This window comes from Panthera tigris, chromosome D1 (genome assembly GCF_018350195.1).
Source record: "Panthera tigris isolate Pti1 chromosome D1, P.tigris_Pti1_mat1.1, whole genome shotgun sequence".
In the NCBI taxonomy this organism is placed as follows: Eukaryota; Metazoa; Chordata; class Mammalia; order Carnivora; family Felidae; genus Panthera; species Panthera tigris.
This window is the reverse complement of record NC_056669.1, coordinates 4,457,652-4,478,497: the sequence shown is the minus strand read 5'-3', so window position 1 is coordinate 4,478,497 and position 20,846 is coordinate 4,457,652. Positions and strand designations below refer to the sequence as shown.

General features: G+C 39.5%; 1 long non-coding RNA gene across 15 annotated transcripts in view; it reads right to left on the bottom strand.

Moving 5' to 3' along the window:
• Positions 1–20,846, bottom strand: part of LOC122231182 — a 251,927-nt gene that overhangs the window by 17,056 nt on the left and 214,025 nt on the right. For 10 of the 15 annotated variants that reach the window (XR_006208358.1, XR_006208361.1, XR_006208356.1 and 7 more), the window contains 7 exons: positions 14,750–14,809; positions 13,042–13,167; positions 8,256–8,780; positions 3,762–3,959; positions 2,144–2,250; positions 867–905; positions 360–506 (listed from right to left, as the gene is read on the bottom strand). This is a non-coding gene — a long non-coding RNA (uncharacterized LOC122231182). Of the gene's footprint in view, positions 1–359; positions 507–866; positions 906–2,143; positions 2,251–3,761; positions 3,960–8,255; positions 8,781–13,041; positions 13,168–14,749; positions 14,810–20,846 lie in introns of those variants that run through there. The other 5 variants (XR_006208366.1, XR_006208365.1, XR_006208363.1 and 2 more) reach the window with 5 other exon arrangements.

The following is a 20,846-nucleotide window of genomic DNA, read 5'->3' as shown; positions in this document are numbered from 1 at the left end:
GAGCCTTTTTCTTTTTCTACTTCATATGGAAATCTTTCATGACATACTTATCAGTTGCCTCATACTCTTTGTTATCCTCTTTGCTTTAAGTCTGTCGACTTCCCTTGAGAAATTTAAATAAAACAAAAGGGAGGTGCAAGGTACTGAATATTGTATCAGGAACAATGTTCTGTGTTGTACGTCCTTCAATTATTTTTAATATTTCTGTGAGCCATCTGTATACTCTGTTAATAATATTGGAGTCAGCAATTCATGTGCAGAGGCAGTGATGCAAACAAGGGCTCACTTTTATTTTGGCTTGTGTTAGTGCCTTCCTGGTCCTAGAGGTCCATTGTTTGGTCACTCACACAAACACACACCTGCAGGATGTGGCTCTGTGAGGGTGGTCAGGAGAGGCACATCAATCTCAGAAGAGAAGGGAAGGGAGAGCAGACAAGGCAGGATGAAAGCAAGTCTCAAGTGGAGTCCTCTTCAAGTTCAATTGCTTTTGCAGCTTTTCTCTTGCCCTTTGTACAGAGTTGGAAGTGTGACATTTTGAAGTTAGTTTTTATAGAAACAAATGTCAGGAGAGGTGAGTCATTCTAATATCTCTAAAAATAAATCCAGGTTGTCAAAGAAATCAAAACTTTGTCCTCAAGTTTAGCCTGCAAGAGAGCAAGAGTCTTCCCACCCTGTGGGTTGTGCAGCTGCTTGAGGTAATCCCAGAATTTGAGGGCAGCACGGGGCTGCAAAGGTTGAAAATAGGTAGTAGAAAGAGCTTGGGAGTTGGTCTTTATTTAACTGGAACGTAGCCCTCAGGAAATGTACTATATTGAGAAGAAGAGAAAGGATTTGACTGTTTCAAATGAGGGCTAAGACAGGCTTACCTCCATTGTTCAGATTTGAAGTGTAGCTTTATCAGCAGCCTAGAAAGTTAACATGTGATAATAAGCATCCATAGTGGAATGAATCAAGAGGGAGAAAAAAAGTCTCCAAACCCCTCAGGGGGAAGTTTAGGATCCTAGGCTAGGCCCAGCATGTGCCCTAATGTAGATACATCAGTGTCAAAAGGAAATGAAAATTGAATTCCAACTTCAGGGTCGGTAAAGCTGTCTGTGTTTGGTTTTCTCCCATGTTCCTTCTCTGTAGCCCTTCTCCCATTTCAACAGCCATCCAGTATCCTTTGGCTTACTTGCGCAGGGCTGGCCAAAGAATAAGTGAATATTTTGTCCTGCCCGTTCTCTTGAGAATAGAAAGTGATCACATTTTGTTGTTGTTGGTTTATGTGTCCTAATGAGAACATCCCTGCATTGTGCTAGGGATTAGTGTTAGGATGCAGAGCAAGAAAAAGTCTGTATGATGGAGCTTCCACTGCATTGTGAAAACCAAACAGTAACCATACAAACAATAAGTAAATAGTATAACTGATGTGGGGTCATTGGGCACAAGGGTCAATAAAGAATTCTTAAGACATTTTACAGTGCAAAAAGGTGTTTTATATTATAGCCCAGGAACAGGACCTGTGGGCAGAAAGAGCCACTCTGTGATTGTGAAACATGACTAATAATATATTTTTAAGTTGGGGATGGGGAGTTGGTTAGAGATAACAGAAGTCTCCAAAGGGATTTCCTTATGTTAGAGAAAATTTACAGGATCCTGGAGGCCTGGCTATTGTCAAGCTGAGGTTGCTTTTAGTCTCTAGTAAAGCATTAACATTAAGGCAGTTGTGAGTTCTTTGAGGGATGTCACACGCTGCATATCTCAGGGACTTATCAATGAGCTGCAAGTTTTAAGGAAATTTAATTTTATCTACATTTCTCTTGCCTTTGTTCTCCTCATCATTTTCCCCCTGATCTTTAAATCTTTAAGATTGCTGAGGGTAGAAAGTCTTCTCTTCTATATCTACTTCCTGCTGAATATGAGCATAGGGATGTCTCTGCCTATGGGTGGACATTGGTCAGTTGGGGAATTTATATACTGGAGTAACCAAAGGCAGAGGCAGCCCAGTACGAGGTAGACAATATATATGAATTTCCTTGAGTAGAAAGGATCATCTGTCAGCCGGAAGTTGTGGCAGTGAAGGAGTCTCGGCACCAGGCAGAGAAACATCAGAAAACACAACAAAATAAGATTAATATGAGAAAAAGAAGCCCAATAAAAAGACCTGATACTTGTCCAAAATCCTCTTCCAGTCCAGGAGTTTACAGAGCGAGGTCGTTTAAAGCACCAATCCGTATCTTTTAGCAGTCGTGTTTACATTTTTGTGATAATCTGCAACATACAGAACATTCTGTTTTAATAATGAAGCATGTTCCTCCTGCTGCTCTTAAGACATCTCAGACCATTCAAGGGGCGCCTAGGTGGCTCAGTCTGTTGAGCATCTAACTTCACCTCAGGTCATGATCTCAGGGTTTGTGAGTTCTTGCACCACATTGCGCTCTCTGCTGTCAGCACAGAACCTGCTTCAGATCCTCTGTCCCTCTCTCTCTCTCTGCCCCTCTTCCACTCACTCACTTTCTATCAAAATAACAAAAAAAGAAAAAAGAAAAACCTCTTCTGTGGGGCACCTGGGTGGCTCAGTCGGTTAAGCGTCCGACTTCGGCTCAGGTCACGATCTCATGGTCTGTGAGTTTGAGCCCTGTGTCGGGCTCTGTGCTGACAGCTCAGAGCCTGGATCCTGCTTTGGATTCTGTATCTCCTTCTCTCTCTACCCCTCCCCTGCTCATGCTGTGTCTCTCTCTGTCTCAAAAATAAATAAAAACATTAAAAAAAATTTTTTTTTAAAAAGACATCTCAGACCGTTCAATTTTGCTTTACGCGTTTGAGTTATTTCAATGTTTCATAACGTAATGCTATTTTGAGAGTCACTTAAGGCCTTAATTGTGTAGCAGGTGGTGTTAGCCATCATATAGACTCTGTTTTATTTGGCAAGCAATTCGGTAATTAATAAGTGGAACTTCTATGGAAACAAAAGAAAATTTTCAGTTAATGGTTGTAGAAAATTACAAACTTAGTGTCTCAGTCTCCAGTGCTACCAATGAGAAGATTTTTAGATGTCAGAATTGAAGCATCCTCAGGTGGAGTGGGAACAGGCAGCAGGAATCAGATGAGTTTTTTTGGTTTGTAATTCAAATGTCTCTGGTGATCCTTTTGAATGACCCATAGAGCAACAAGCACGAAGATTCTCCATACACAAGCTTTGTGCCCATTTCTCTGAAGTCCACCCCAAATTGTGCAGCATCAATATTCAGGGCTTCAGGGAAAAGGGAAATTTTAGTTTTTAATGACTTTAAATTATGATACTGAAGAAATACTGGAAACTTTAGTTTGGAGAGCCATAGCCAGATATTTCAGAAACCCAGAAGAATTCATATTCTAGTGCACTTTACAGTAAATAGTATTAAAATCTAATAACTACAAAGATGTGTTATGGAAGCATATTTTCTCTATATAATCACCATCATTTTTATCAAAGATAGCCAGCCAAATAAAGACTACTTTGTATGTAAGATAAGTCCAGTTTTAATAAACTTGGCATAATTATTTATATACACTTATCAGGAATAATGATTGATCATCATATATCTCTTAAAATATGCCTTGCTGGAACTTTTTATAAAGGAATCTAGATTGAACTTTTAATCACCTCTTGAGGTCAGAGGCCATGCCAAGTCATCAGAGTTGACTTCAGTGCCTGTAGATTTGGGAAAATTCCTCTTGCCAAGGGCCCCACAATATCCTGAGGTTCCTGCACCTGCCAGGAAGTGACATTCTTTACTCACGTGGTAAGGCTGCTGGGAACTCTGTAATAAGCAAGGTATCACGCCAACATTTCCAAAGGTGCTTTATTGACTCCGTGCTTCATAAAGTCAGCCGTAGTTCCTTAAAACTGTATGGTCATATCTGAGTCTATGCATGTCTGTCAAACATGACATTCCAGTCAAAGCTTTGGTAATATAACTGATGTTTCCAGTGGTTTCCTGTTACAAGGAGAACAGATTCTCATTAAACTTATGCAAATGATTATAATTGCCACAGAAGAACGAATATTCACTGACAGTTTCTGAGTTTCACAGGGTTCAGGTAGGGAGAAAAGTTAAATGCTTCAATTTGTTCACAAAGGAATATTTATAATATTTTTGTATATCATGGGTATCTTAAGAGGAAGTAACCTTGATCTGGAAGAACAAACATTAGAGAAGCAACAGTGTTTCAAACAGGGGTCACAAATACTATAATCATCTTTCTCAATTCATTTAGTCCCATGTTACTAATTCTTGTCCGGTTTGAATACAGCTTTTTCCATTAGTTCTGGAAATTCTTACCCATTTCAGTTTTGTGATTTTAAAGATACCAAAAACCTGCACTTGGGGGCAACTGGTTGGCTCAGTTGGTTAAGCATCCGACTCTTTTGGCTCAGGTCATGATCTCATGTTCATAAGATCAAGCTCCTCACTAGGCTCCACACGAGGCATGGAGACTGTTTAAGATTCTCTCTCCCTCTGCTCTTCACCCACTTGTGCTCTGCCTCTCTCTCTCTCTCTCTCTCTCTCTCTCTCTCTCTCTCTCTCAAAAACAAAATAAAACCAAAAACCTGTATTTGTCAAAAGTCATTTTAATGAGTCTTCCTGAAGATTAAATACATTTTTCTAGAGAATAACTATAAATGACAAAAGACTCAAAAATGAACATGGTTAAAGAAAGAGTTCATTACAATAGAGCTGACAAGGAAATCCAGTTATTTCTATAACACTTGACTAATCAGAATACCAAGTGAGGGCCTTATACCAAAACATATTAAAACTTTAGAAATTACATATAATTCCTGGAACAGTTACAGCATTTATCCAAACAATACAACCTAAGGCTTATTATTCCCTTGACATTGCTTCCCAAATAACTTCACATACCAAATAAACCAGCCTAATTAATCAAAAAGACTTCATTTACAACTCAAATGTCATGAAGCTTGTCAAAAACCTCAGAAAAATTTAAAGCTCATACCTAAGTAGGATTACAGATCATTATAAAACTAGTATTTACATTTAACCAAGGGAGCAATAAGGAATTTTACAGGAAATTATATATAAAGACGTAGCTTTTTTGATACTGACAAAGTTTTGTTGTTGTTTTTGTTTTTATTTTATTTTTTTATTGTAGAGAGAGGATGTGAGTAGGGGAGAGGGAGAGAACGAATCTCCATGCTGAGCATGGAGCGTGATGCAGAGCTCAATCCCACAGCACCAAGAACATGACCTGAGCCAAAATCAAAAGTTGGATGCTCAACCAAATGAGTCTCCCAGGTGCCCTATATTGAGGAAGTTTTCACTATCATAAGTAATCAAAGATGAGGAAGACAAAACATAGAAACCTTGTTTTTCTGGGAAGATAAAGGAAAAAAAAAAACTTTGTCTATAATTCCTATTAAGACCAGACCCACAAATCAAGAAAACTTTGTCTTTTTAATAAAGAGAATAGCAGAATGTCAATCTTACACCAGTGTACTTTTAAAGTCCATTCATTTGAACTTTTCTCTTGACCACACATCAAATTCTTTTGCAAAGACTGCCCTTCACAAACCTTGCACAATTTTCTTTTTCATTCAGATTTTGTCCTAAGCCTTTTCTCTCTAAATAATCTTATTTTAGGAGAAAATTACTTTCTTTTTTCCTCAGCAAAATATATTTCGATTCCTTTTATCTTTCTCATATACCTCCTCCTTTCCTGCACACTGTTTTGCTTCTCACATCACCCCCAAGTGTCCTAACCATATTTATCAGAACTTTGATCCAGTGAAAAGTAAGCAGTGATTGACATGGAAATGTTGGGGTTCAGAGCAAATGGTCAAGAGAGAATTCTTGAGATGTCTTAGGTGTGAAAGGTGGTTTTATTAAAACATGGGGACAGGTCCCCTGGATAGAAAGACCTGCATTGGAGTCGTGAGGAGTGACTGATTATATACTTCCACATTGGGAGGGGGTTAGGGATAGCTTAAGTCTCTAAGAAATTTTGGAAACAAGGTGTCCAGGACCTTGAGGTGGCTAGCTGTTAGGAAAATGTCATTTAATGGGGTGCCTGTGGGGCTCAGTCAATTAAGCATCCAACTCTTGGTTTCAGCTCAGGTCATGATCTCATGATTTGTGAGTTCCAGCTACATCAGGCTCTGGGCTGGCAGCGTGGAACCTGCTGGGATTCTCTGTCTCCCTCTCTGCCCCTCTACTGCTCCCTGCTTGCTCTCTCTCTCTCTCTCAAAATAAATAAATAAACTTTAAAAAGATTTTTAAAAAAGAAAACGTCATTCATTACTGTTTAGTAAAACCTCAGTCATTAAACCCTTCAGATGTGTATCAGTAGGTCATATGCTTGAGGGATGTTTGCCATCATCATATATCTTGGGGGGTAAAGATAAAGGAAGTTTCCAAAGGAAGTGGGTTTTTTTATTTGTTTGTTTTGGGTTTTTTTGTTTGTTTTGAGAGAGAGAGAGAGTAAGTGGAAGAGGTTACAAGAGTAACTTGTCAATGGGTTGTAGTAGTAAGGAAATTTAATTTTTTATGCCTTTGTCTCCAACATCAGTAACCAGTTGTGAACTGTTTGTTACACCAGTATTCTCTATATTTGAACTTTATAAATACAATTTGAAATTCCTAAAAACATGCTTTTCCATAGTACAGTCTTACAGCAAAGCACAGGGCACGTTTACCAACAGACCCAAGAATCCTGAGTTTGTGTGCAATGAGATACCAAAAACACAAACCTACATCAGTAATCAAAGCTTCAGTATTTTATCTTATTTGGAGAAGACTTATATATCCAGTGAATTCAATCCAGTTTATCATCTAACTTAGTAAAAGTTGAAAGTTTTAGGTTACCAAATATTTTGAAAGCTCTGAACCTTTTTATTTATTCATTCTACTTGTTTTTTAACAATAACCCATGAAACCTTTGAGACAGAAAAAGTTAACCTTCATATGAAGTCATATTTTTTGCTGAAAAATTGCAACAGAAATAACACACGCTTATTTGGCTTTCAGTAAACCTTGGTAGAATTAAAGTTTTATATTTAATGCTGCTAACTCTAAAGATGTGTATCTTAATTAAACTAACACACTTAAATTAGTTTGAATACAGAATATGATGCACCTATCCCACTTAAAAGTCAGTTCTTCACTGTCAACTTTTCCCTGGGGCACTTGTGGGAAAATCTGAAGTGGGTGGTTGAAGTCCAGGGAGGAGTCCCTGGACACCCCATTGATTAAGGAGGTACTCCAGTTTGAATCTCATAAAGGTGTGGCCCAAGAGCTTGGAGTGCTAGTCGCTCCTTGAAAGTGAGGGTAGGAGGACCAGGAGCCAGTGGCACTGGAGGCACAGAGGGTGGTATAGGAGTGGATTATGCAAGCCACACCCACGGCGGTGCAGAAACAGAATGGGCAAGGGGAAGGCAGAAGAGGCGAGGCTCCACCAGCAAGGCCGGAGGCAGATAAGAGCCCAGAGGGCAGAGAAAGAAGCTTCCCAATCCTAAAGCTGGTCAGCTCAGACAGATGAACAGATACACGTTTTCTTTTCACCAGCAAAAAGTGAAAATAGGCAGTCCATGTTGGGCAGGGGAAGACAAGGAACCGCCCTGAAACAAAGGAGTTTGGGCAGCTGCTTGGGAAGATTCCCTAAAGTCCCCATCCCAAGCTACACTAACCAGACAATTGGCCCCCATTATCATAACCATTAACCTGGGAAATGAATGAGGGAGAAAAATCTCCCATACAAGAGGCCACATTTGTCTAATCCTCTCAAGATATACTTCACATCTTGAAAAGAAACAAAGATGAGACAGTAATTCAGGAAAAAGAGGGAAGTATGTACAGGATCTTAGCAGAGATGGGGTATTGAAGTTTAAGAACGCATTAAAGGGCCATTTTTCCTCATCTAAGGAGTACTGGGGCCACGTGTTGATGGAGAAGAAGACAGGTTTTTTTCTTCTTTGTATCTTTCAATCCACATTGGCTCCAACGGGTTAACAGAATAAAATACATGAAAACAAAATTAACCAAGGAGGTAACAGATGTGCACACTGAAAACTACAAACATTGCTGGAAGAAATTACAGAAGAAACCAATACAGGCACACCTCAGAGATAGTGCAGGTTTGGTTCCAGACCGCTGCAAAAAAGTAAGTTGAATGAATTTTTTTTGTTTACCAGTGCGTATAAAATTTATGATTACACTATATTGTAGTCTCTTAAGTATGCAATAGCATTATTTCTAACAAACCAATGTATATACCTTAATTTAAAAATATTGCTAAACAACGTTAATCATCACCCGAGCTTTCAGTGAGTCTTAATCTTTGTGCTGGTGGAGGGTCTTGCCTCGATGTTGATGATTGCTGACTGATGACTGATCATGGTGGTGGTTGCGGAAGGTTCAGGCAGCTGTGACAATTTCTTAAAAGGAGCCAACAATGGTGTCTGCCTCCTTGACTGACTCTTCCTTTCATGAGCAATTTCTCTGTAGCATGTGATGCTGTTTCAAAGCATTTTATCCACAACAGAACTTCTTTCAAAACTGAAATGATTCCTCTCAAACTCTACTGCTGCTTTATCAACAAAGTTTATGTAATATTCTAAATCCTTTGTTGTAATGTCAACAGTCATGACAGCATCTTCAGCAGGAATAGATTCCGTCTTAAGAAACCATTAATAGAAACAACTCATCATTCATTAAAGTTTTATCATGGGATTGCAGCACTTTTGATATAATCATGAAAACATTTGAAAATGTGACATGAAGACATGAAGTAAACAAATCCTGTTGAGAAATAACACCAATAGACTTGGTTGATGCAGGGTTACCACAGACTTTTTGTTAAAAAAAAAAAAAAAAAAAAAGCACTATCTGTAATAAGGTATGCCTGTAAGTAGAAAGGCATCCCATGTTCATTGACTAGAAAACTTAAATTGTTAAAATGTCAGTACTACTCAAAATGATCTACAGATTCAGAGCAATCCTATTAAACGTTGACTTTTTTTGTGGATGTAGAAAAATTTATCATAAAATTCATATGGAGTTGCAAAGGACCTTGAATAGCCAAAACAATCTGAAAAAAAAAAAGTTGATCTTACCCTTCCTGATTTCAATTAATGCAAAGCTACAGTTGTAGAAACACTGTGGTGGTGGCATGAAGACAGGTATACAGAACAATAAATGGGATTAACAGTTCACAAATAAACCCTCACATATACAGTCAAGTGATTTTTATGAGGGTGTCAAATGGATTCAGTGGGAAAGAAAAGTCTTTTCAAAAAAATGATTGTGGGAAAACTGGACATTGAAAACAATGCAAAAAATTTTAGATCCTTGTGTTATACCATATCTAATTAACTCAGATATATCTAGAACATATAAAGAAAATTTGTACAACTCAACAGAAAAACAACTCAATGTAAAAATTGGGCAAAGAATGTGAATAGACATTTCTCCAAAGAAGATACACTCATGGCAAAATAAGCACAGAGGATGTTCAGTATCACTAATCATTAGGGATTTACCAAAACCACAACGGGATACCACTTTACAGCCATTAAGCTATCTATTATTAAAAACACAAAAAGAATATTTACAAAATTAGTGTTGGTGAAGTTGTGGAGAAATCAGAACCCATGTGCACTAGTGGTCAGAATGAAAAATGGGGCAGCTGCTAAGGAAATCAGTATAGTAGTTTCTCAGAAAGAAAATTTAAAACTAGAACTACCATATCATCTAGCGATTCTCCTTCTGGGTATATACTCAAAAGAATTTAAAGGAAGGACCCAAACAGTTATTTGTACCCCCATGCTCATACCAGCATTACTAACAATAGCCAAAATGTGAAAGAACCCAAGTGTCTATCAGTTGATAAAGGGATAAACACGATGTGGTATATGCGTGCATTAGAATATTTTTCAGCCTTTAAAACATATGGAATTCTGGTACATGTTAGAACATACACGAGCCTTGAAAAAGTTAGGCCAACTGAAACAAGCCAGTTAGCAAAGGATACTTACTGTATTATTCTACTTACCTGAGACATGTAGATCAGTCAAATCCATAGAGATAGAAACCAGAATAATGGTGACTAGGGACTGGTGGGAGGAGGTATGGGAGTTGCCTTTTCATGGGTATAGAGTTCCAGTTTGGGGTGATGAAAACGTCCCAGAAATGGATAGTATTGATAGTTGCACAATGATGTGTATCTACTTAATGCCACTGAACTGTACACTTAACACTAGTAATTTTTTAAATGTTTCTTTTTGAGAGAGAGAGACAGCATGAGCAGGGAAGTGGCAGAGAGAGAGAGACAGAGGATCTGAAGGAGGCTCTGTGCTGACAGCAGAGAGCCCAATATGGGGCTCAAACTCATGAACCATGAGATCATGACCTGAGCTGAAGTCCAGCGCTTAACCGAATGAGCCACCTGTGTGCTCCTAAAAATAGTAAATTTTATGCTACATGTGTTTTACCACAATAAAAAATAAATGTCATAGTATGGGATTAGGGAGGCATATAGGAAATTTCATTACTTTTCTCCTAATTTTGCTGTGAACCTGAGTCTGATCCTTAAAAACGTTATAACATTCGGTTTTCTTGTGGTTGTCCACTTGTAAAGTACAAGGGTTGAGATAAATTTTACAACATTTTGGCCAGGGCCAGCAACAAAGAAAAGGCAGTAATCTGTCATATTCCCATCATCCCACTCTGAGGTGTATTCTGTGGCCATATTGCATTGGCTGTACCATTGCAAAGTGGCTGTACCATTTGCATTCCCACAAGCAATGAATTAGTTTCTGTTGCTCTATGTTCTCATAAGTATTTGGCATTGTCAATATTCCAGATTTTGACTGATCTATTGGGTATGCAGTGGCATTACCTTGTTGTTTTAATTGGAATTTTCCTAATGGCATATGGTAGAAAACTAGAAGAGAACTGTTTGCATTGATTTGGATCTTTGGGGGAAAATGGTGACAACCAGTGCCTTATTTGTGAGATAAACTGGTTTATACCTGTTGTCCCAGTGTATTATTTACAACGCCTTTTCATTCTCAAAGTGTCCTCGTTTGGACAACAAATTAAGAGGTTATGTGTGTTTTTAGAATCATTTTGTTAGACACCTGAAACATTAGAAAAATATGTCTTTCCAATGATGAGTTTTAGTCTATGCAGCAAGAATATCCAATGGGGTAAAGGGAGAATGTGTTATTCATACATATATTGTTTGAAAAAAAAAAACACAATGCGTTTCCAAAGCTATAGCCTTTCTTTTGTGTTATAAGCCTTTTTTCTTTTCTCTATATTTAAAAGGTTTTCTCTAATAGTCACACTGAAATTAATCAGTTTGAGTGCTCACACCCAAACTGCCAAAAAACAAGCTGACTTCTTAAAAAGTAAAAAATAATAATTTAAAAATGTAGAAAAAGGCCGAGTACACCACGACCCCCAAACCTACGGATTAAATATTCAGGGCGCCTGGGTGGCTTGGTCGGTTAAGCGTCCGACTTCGGCTCAGGTCATGATCTCACGGTCCCTGAGTTCGAGCCCTGCTTCGGGCTCTGTGCTGACAGCTCAGAGCCTGGAGCCCATTTCAGATTCTGTGTCTCCCTCTCTCTCTGCCCCTCCCCTGTTCATGCTCTGTCTCTCTCTGTCTCAAAAATAAATAAACGTTAAAAAAAAAATTAAATATTCAACATCTGCAATGTCATCTGCTTTTAAATGTCGATGTCACTTTCAGAACTTTTCCCAATGATCAGTGAAACTTGAAATCATGCAGGAGAAGTGCAGTAATACTAAAAGGGAGTTGGGGGGGGGGCGGGGCGGGGGAGGTGAGAGTCAAAGCATAGAGGTAGAAGAACCAGGGCTAAGTTTCTCCCAACTTGAATTTGGAAGTAAAATTCCTAAGTAAAACACAGGGAATCTCAAAGTGTTGTTCCCACACAGTCACATCCTCCATTTCTCCTACCCACTCTCGGGAAAGAAAAAGCTAAAGCTTTTAGATCAGATTGAAATCACTGAGGAAAAGGTATTAATATGCGCCTAATTCTCAGGCCCTCAGGATAAACTCCCATTGACGTCAGCAGGAGGTTTCTTTGCAGAACAGTTGTGAATCCATCTCAATATGTCTCCACTGGGTTATTTAGAGCACTGCCATTTTAGGAAGGGAGCTTCAAAGACCTCACCTATCAGTGCTGGGAAATTGGCACTCTGAGTCCCAAAAGCCCAGATGCAATAACCTGCTCCTGGCTGTTTCTGAAAGATGCTGCTTGAATTTTGTATTTGCAAGGGAGAAATGGGATGAGAGTTTGCCTGATTCTGGAAAATTAGCTTTCATGGCCTTTGTCAATTTAAAAGTGTGAGGACTGGCCATTAGAAATGATGTTGCTAATTTGGAGGAGCCACGAGTTCACTGATAGACATTCAAGCCATGTGTGAACACACACAGACTGCTTAAGGGAGGAGAAACTGGTCATCTTCAGCCATAGACCTTTCTAGAAATTAACATATCAGCATAGCATCACTGGTTGCAAGGGATAAAGCCCATTTAAGCCAGTTTAAGTTAAGGTAAATTTAGTTTTAGGATAAGGAAAGAAATGAAATAATCCAAGCCACCTGGGGACAGACACTAGAACAGAAAATTCTTTTACACATTCATTCTTTATGTTTTTAGGGCATGAAATTCTCCTTTATCTCTGCTTCCTTCTTTTCTCTCGTTGAGTTTCATATGATTTTACATTCCTCTACTTGCCCTGACACTTCGATTCAATTGTCCACTATCATCTGAATAACATCCCCTGTATCTCCAAGTGCAACTTCTCAGAAGAAAGAATCTAATTAGTCCCTCTCCATCTACATGCTGGTTCTTCTTGTGTTTGCATTCAATCTAAGCCACATCAGCTGGTGGTGAGGAGTCACTTCCTTCAAAAGGGGCTGTGAATGGGATACATTCTAGAAAGGGTAGTGTGGACTGGGTGAGTGCTCCCATAATGTCTGGATCACAAGTTTATACAAATTAATTAAAATTATTGTGTTCGGTATGGACCTGTGTAGAGATGCCCAAAGTGCTAGCTCTTCTTGCCTTCTCTTCCAGATCAGTATAAAAATTCAGAAAATAGATAACCAGCTTTCAGATGACGATGTTGAGGCCACAGTTTGAGATTTCAGTCTCCTGCAATGGAAATGTATCTTTTAATATTCATTTATTTTTGAGAGACGGGGGGAGGGGAGAGGGAGAGAGAGAGAGGGAGACAGAGGATCTGAAGCAGGCTCCCAGCAGGCTGACAGCAGAGAACCCACTGCGGGACTTAAACCCACCAACTGCGAGATCGTGATGTGAGCTGAAGTTGGATGCTTAACCGACTGAGCCACCCAGATGCCCCAGGTTGATACATTTCTTTTTCTTTTTTTTTTTTTTAATTTTTTTTTCAACGTTTTTTATTTATTTTTGGGACAGAGAGAGACAGAGCATGAATGAGGGAGGGGCAGAGAGAGAGGGAGACACAGAATCGGAAACAGACTCCAGGCTCCGAGCCATCAGCCCAGAGCCTGACGCGGGGCTCGATCTCACGGACTGCGAGATCGTGACCTGGCTGAAGTCGGACGCTTAACCGACTGCGCCACCGAGGCGCCCCACAGGTTGATACATTTCTAATATGCTTCTGTTTAACACTCTTTCCCCCTAAATGTGAAGTGAGGAGTTGCTTATATATTACATAAATAATGATAAGAACGCATTTGGGTTTTGCTAGAAAATGCCAAGATTTCCCAAACATCATGCATTTGGGTTCTACTGAGCTTCTCAATGTATTTTAAGAGACAGTTGGGTAATTGAAACTTTAATCAATATTTGGATGCTCTGTTTTTCTATAGCTTTAATTTCATCTTCTAATTAATTTTTTCTCTAAGGTTAGAATATTCAGTTTATTTTCCTTGAAAGAAAAATATGTTATTATTTTTGATCGATTCAAATTAGTTTTTACAAAAATTACATATTCTGATATGTGCTGCTAGAGATTTACACAGGGCATGTGATCCACTTCTGGGAAGAACAAACTGCTTTTCCTAATGAATTCAAGGAAGATGAAGAAAAGTCAACAATGCAGTGAAAAAAATTAAATTTCCCTGTTTCCTTTTGAACTATTATGTTGGCCTTAATATTTCATTTGTGGAAAGTTTGATGTGCTTTTTATCTTAATTGCCTTGACATCTTATATTATCGTAATGTGTAAAAATTTCCATTGAACATTTTAGGGCTTTCAAGGTGTAGTTATTACCATGTAGGAGTGTCATGAAACTTAGTTTTGCAATTTACTTATTTTTAACCAACTTGACTTATTCCTCAAAAGCTGATGATCTGAGAAGGGGTAGGGAAGGTAAGCAAGATCTTTCAGTTGCTTAATCTCCAGCCAGGAGATGTTATCTGCAGCCAATCTCTGCTAACTCCATTCTGGGCATGGAAATAGTTTGGCCTCATATTAGAAACTGCATGCTGAGTGTCTCCTGGCTGTGTAGTTATACACGTCACTTGGTGAATATGTGTGGCAGCGAACATCGAAGGAAATGTCAACTGTTAACGATGGGCTTTTTTTTTTAAGTGAGCAACTGAATGATGGATTTAACTTTATTCATTCATTTATTTATTGGACCATTCACTCAATGAAGTAGCAAGTGATTAACAAGTGTTTATCGAACACCTACTATGTACTAGGCACTCTGCTAGATATGGGGATAAATAAATAATAATCCAGTACCTGCTTAAGTTCAGTGGAGAAGACTGTCACACAGATCACTTTCATGTGAAGGCCATGGAACTGTGAGAGGGAAAGAAGGAAGGCATAACTGAGTTTGGGGATCAAAGAATGCCTTTCTGTGGGGACAACATTTAGGTAAAGAAATGATGGAGTATATAAACCACAATTTCTTTATCCATTCATCAGTTGATGGACATTTAGGCTTTTTCCACAATTTGGCTATTGTTGAGAGTGCTGCTATAAACATTGGGGTACAAGTGCCCCTATGCATCAGTACTCCTGTATCCCTTGGGTAAATTCCTAGCAGTGCTACTGCTGGGTCATAGGGTAGATCTATTTTTAATTTTTTGAGGAACCTCCACACTGTTTTCCAGAGCAGCTATACCAGTTTGCATTCCCACCAACAGCACAAGAGGGTTCCCATTTCTCCACATCGTTGCCAGCATCTATAGTCTCCTGATTTGTTGATTTTAGCCACTTTGACTGGCGTGAGGTGGTATCTGAGTGTGGTTTTGATTTGTGTTTCCCTGATGAGGAGCGACGTTGAGCATCTTTTCATGTGCCTGTTGGCCATCTGGATGTCTTCTTTAGAGAAGTGTCTATTGATGTTTTCTGCCCATTTCTTCACTGGATTATTTGTTTTTCAGGTATGGAGTTTGGTGAGCTCTCTATAGATTTTGGGTACTAGCCCTTTGTCTGATATATCATTTGCAAATATTTTTTCCCAGTTTGGTTGATTGTTTCCTTTGCTGTGCAGAAGCTTTTTATCTTCATGAGGTCCCAATAGTTCATTTTTACTTTTAATTCCCTTGCCTTTGGAGATGTGTCAAGTAAGAAATTACTGTGGCTGAGATCAGAGAGGTTTTTTCCTGCTTTCTCCTATAGGGTTTGGATGGTTTCCTGTCTCATATTCAGGTCCTTTATCCATTTTGAGTTTATTTTTGTGACTGGTGTAAGAAAGTGGTCTAGTTTCATCCTTCTGCATGTTGCTGTCCCGTTCTCCCAGCACCATTTGTTAAAGAGACTGTCTTTTTTCCATTGGATATTCTTTCCTGCTTTGTCAAAGATTAGTTGGCCATACTTTTGTGGGTCTAATTCTGGGGTTTCTATTCTATTCCTTTGGTCTATGTGTCTGTTTTTGTGCCAATATCATGCTGTCTTGATGACTAAAGCTTTGTAATAGAGGCTAAAGTCTGGGATTGTGATGGCTCGTGCTTTGGTCTTCTTCAAAATTACTGTGGCTATTTGGGGCCTTTTGTGGTTCCATACAAATTTTAGGATTGCTTGTTCTAGCTTTGAGAAGCATGCTGGTGCAATTTTGATTGGGATTGCATTGAATGTGTAGATAGCTTTGGGTAGTATTGACATTTTATTATTTTTTAAAAATTTTTTTAACGTTTATTTATTTTTGAGACAGAGAGAGAGCATGAACAGGGGAGGGTCAAAGAAAGAGGGAGACACAGAATCTGAAACAGGCTCCAGGTTCTGAGCTGTCAGCACATAGCCCGACCCAGGGCTTGAACTCACGGACTGCGAGATCATCACCTGAGCTGAAGTCGGACATTTAACGACTGAGCCACCTAGGCGCCCCAGTATTGACATTTTAACAATATTTGTTCTTCCAATCCATGAGCATGGAATATTTTTCCATTTCTTTCTATCTTCTTCAATTTCCTTCATAAGCTTTCTATAGTTTTCAGCATACAGATCTTTTACGTATTTGGTCAGGTTTATTCCTAGGTATTTTATGCTTCTTGGTACAATTGTTGATGGGATAAGTTTCTTCATTTGTCTTTCTGTTGCTTCATTATTAGTGTATAAGAATGCAGCTGATTTCTGTACATTGATAGTGTAACCTGCGACTTTGCTGAATTCATATATCAGTTCTAGCAGACTTTTGGTCGAGTCTATCGGATTTTCCATGGATAATATCATGTCATCTGCAAAAAGTGAAAGCTTAACTTCATCTTTGCCAATTTTGATGCCTTTCATTTCCTTTTGTTGTCTGACTGCTGATGCTAGCACTTCCAACACTATGTTAAACAACAGCAGTGAGAGTGGACATCCCTGTCGTGTTCCTGATCTCAGGGAGAAAGCTCTCAGTTTTTCCCCATTGAGGATGATATTAGCTGTGGGCTTTTCATAAATGGCTTTTATGATGTTTAAGTATGTTCCTTCTATCCCCACTTTCTTGAGGGTTTTTATTAAGAAAGGATGCTGAGTTTTGTCAAATGCTTTTTCTGCATTGATTGACAGGATCATATGGTTCTTTTCTTTTATTAATGTGATGTATCACATTGATTGATTTGCAAATGTTGAACCAGCCCTGCATCCCAGGAATGAATCCCACTTGATCATGGTGAATAATTATTTTTATATGCTGTTCAATTTGATTTGCTAGTACCTTTTTGAGAATTTTTGCATCCATATTCATCAGGGATTTTGGCCTGTAGTTCTCTTTATTTGCTGGGTCTCTGGTTTAGGAATCAAAGTAATGCTGGCTTCAAAGAATGAGTCTGGAAGTTTTCCTTCCCTTTCAATTTTTTGGAATAGCTTGAGAAGGATAGGTATCATCTCTGCTTTAAATGTCTGGTAGAATGCCCCTGGGAAGCCATCTGGTCCTGGACTCTTATTTGTTGGGAGATTTTTGATAACTGATTCAATTTATTCACTCGTTATGGGTGTATTCAAATTTTTTCTTTCTTCCTGTTTGAGTTTTGGAAGTGTGTGGGTGTTTAGGAATTTGTCCATTTCTTCCAGGTTGTCCAGTTTGTTGGCATGTAATTTTTCATAGTATTCCCTGATAATTGCTTGTATTTCTGAGAGACTGGTTGTAATAATTCCATTTTCATTCATGATTTTATCTATTTGGGTCACCTCCCTTTTCTTTTTGAGAAGTCTGGCCAGAGGTTTATCAATTTTGTTTGTTTTTTCAAAAAAACAACCCTTGGTTTCATTGATCTTCTCTACAGTTTTTTTAGATTGTATATTGTGTATTTCTGCTCTGATCTTTATTATTTCTCTTCTTCTGCTGGGTTTGGGGTGTGTTTGCTCTTCTGCTTCTGTTGCCATTAGGTGTGCTGTTAGATTTTGTATTTGGGATTTTTCTTGTTTCTTGAGATAGGCCTGGATTGCAATGTATTTTCCTCTCAGGACTGCCTTCGCTGCATCCCAAAGCATTTGGATTGTTGTATTTTCATTTTCATTTGTTTTCATGTATTCTTTTAATTTCTTCTCTAGTTTCCTTGTTGACCCATTCATTATTTTGTAGGGTGTTCTTTAACCTCCATGCTTTTGGAGGTTTTCCAGACTTTTTCCTGTGGTTGATTTCAAGCTTCATAGCATTGTGGTCTGAAAGTAGGCATGGTATTATCTCAAGTCTTGTATACTTATGAAGGGCTGTTTTGTGACCCAGTGTGTGATCTATCTTGGAGAACGTTCCATGTGTACTCGAGAACAAACTATATTCTGTTGCTTTGGGATGCAGAGTTCTAAATATATCTGTCAAGCCCATCTGGTCCAATGTATCATTCAGGCCCCTTGTTTCTTTATTGATCCTGTGTCTAGATGACCTATCCATTGTTGTCAGTGGAGTAAAGTCCCCTGCAATCACCACATTCTTATCAATAAGGTTGCTTATGTTTGTGATTAATTGTTTTATATATTTGGGGGCTCCTGTATTCAGCGCATAGACATTTATAATTGTTAGCTCTTCCTGATGGATAGACCCTGTAATTATTATATAATGCCCTTCTTCATCTCTTGTTACAGCCTAGTTTGTCTGATATGAGTATGGCTACTCCGCTTTCTTTTGAGTTCCAGTAGCACGATAGATAGTTCTCCATCCCCTCACTTTCAATCTGAAGGTGTCCTCAGGTCTAAAATGAGTCTCTTGTATACAGAAAATAGATGGGTCTTGATTTTTTATCCATTCTGATACCCTATGTCTTTTGGTTGGAGCGTTTAGTCCATTCACATTCAGTGTTATTATAGAAAGATATGGGTTTAGAGTCATTGTGATGTCTGTAGGTTAGGTTTCATGTTTGTAGTGATGTCTCTGGTACTCTGTGGTCCTTGCAACATTTCACTCACAGAATGCTCCTTAGGATCTCCTGTAGGGTTGGTTTAGTGGTGATGAATTCCTTCAGTTTTTGTTTGTTGAGGCAGACCTTTATCTCTCCTTCTATTCTGAATGACAGACTTGCTGGCTAAAGAATTCTCGGCTGCATATTTTTTCTGTTCATGACATTGAAGATTTCCTGCCATTCCTTTCTGGCCTGCTGAGTTTCAGTAGATAGATCTGTCACTAGTCTTTGGTCTCCCTTTATATGTTAGAGCATGTTTATCCCTAGCTGCTTTCAGAATTTTCTCTTTATCCTTGTATTTTGCCAGTTTCACTATGATATGTTGCACAGGAGGTCAATTCAACTTATGTCTGAAGTGAGTTCTCTGTGACTCTTGGATTTCAATGCCTTTTTCCTTCCCCAGATCAGGAAAGTTCTCAGCTATGATTTGTTCAAGTACACCTTCAGCCCCTTTCTCTCTCTCTTCCTTTTCTGGAATTCTTATTATACAGATATTGTTGCGCTTCATTGCATCACTGAGTTCTCTAATTCTCCCCTCACACTCCTGGAATTTTTTATCTCTCTTTTTCTCAGCTTCCTCTTTTTCCATAGTTATATCTTCTAATTCATGTATTCCCCCCTCTGCCTCTTCAATCTGAACCGCGGTCCCCTCCATTTTATTGCATCTCATTTATAGCATTTTTTAGCTCCTCCTGTTTCTTAGTCCCTTGTTCTCTGTAGTCATAGATTCTCTGCTGTCCTCTATACTTTTTTCAAGCCCAGCGATTAATTTTATGACTATTATTCTAAATTCATGGTCCGTTAAATTGCTTAAATCATTTTGATGAATTCGTTAGCTGTTGCTACTTCCTGGAGTTTCTTTTGAGGAGAATTCTTTTGTTTCGTCATTTTGGATAGTCCCTGGAGTGGTGGGGAACTGCAGGGCACTTCCCCTGTGCTGTCTGGAGTAACTTATGTTGGTGGGTGGGGCCACAGTCAGACCCGATGTCTGCCCCCAGCCCACCACTGGGACCACAGTCAGACTGGTGTGTACCCTATCTTCCCCTCTCCCAGGGGCAGGACTCACTGTTGAGTGGTGTGGCCCCTGTCTGGACTACTTGCACACTGCCAGGCCTGAGGTGCTGCTTTGATTGGATCTGGCGTATTAGCCGTGGTGGATCCGCAAGGTGCACAGGGGTGGGAGAGGCAGGCTTAGATCACTTTTCCATAGGTGGTCCCCTGCGGGAGGGGTCCTGCAGCACCAGGAGGGAGGCTGACCTGTCGGAGGGATGGATCCACAGCAGCACAGTGTTGGGTGTTTGTGAGGTGCAAGCAAGTTCAGTGAGGGGAACTGGTTCCCTTTGGGATTTCGGCTGGGGGATGGCAAGGGAGATGGCGCTGGCCAGCGCCTTTGTTCCCCACAGAGCTGAGCTCCGTCTTCCAGGGCTCAACAACTGTCCCCCCAGCTCCTCTCACCCTCCCCACTCTCCGAGAGCAGAGCTGTTGACTCTTAAAATTCCAGGTGTTAAGTCCTGCTGGCTCTCAGAACTCACTCTGTCCGGCCCCTCTGCTTTTGCAAGTCAGACTCGGGGGCTCTGCCTTGCTGGGCAGGCTGGCTGCCCGCCCCTCCACTGCCCCAGCTCCCTCCCACCAGTCTGTGTAGCCCGCACTGCCTCTCCGTCCTTCCTACCCTCTTCCGTGGACCTCTTTTCTATGCTTGGCTCTGGAGAGCCCATTCTGCTAGTCTTCTGGCAGTTTTCTGCATTATTTAGGCTGATGTGGGTGGAATCTAAGCAATCAGCAGGATGAGGTGAGCCCAGCATCCTCCTACGCCACCATCTTCTCCCCTCTTCAGTCTAATATCTTATTTCCTAATAGAATTATTAATATTAGTTCTTGTGCTAAATTTGGAAATTTGGTAATGTAAATTTGGAGATGTAAATGCTGAATATTCCCAATTAATGTGAAGTAGAGTCCTATCCAAACAAAGTTCTGTTTAACTTAAAATATTTGACACTGTTTCAGTCTTTAAA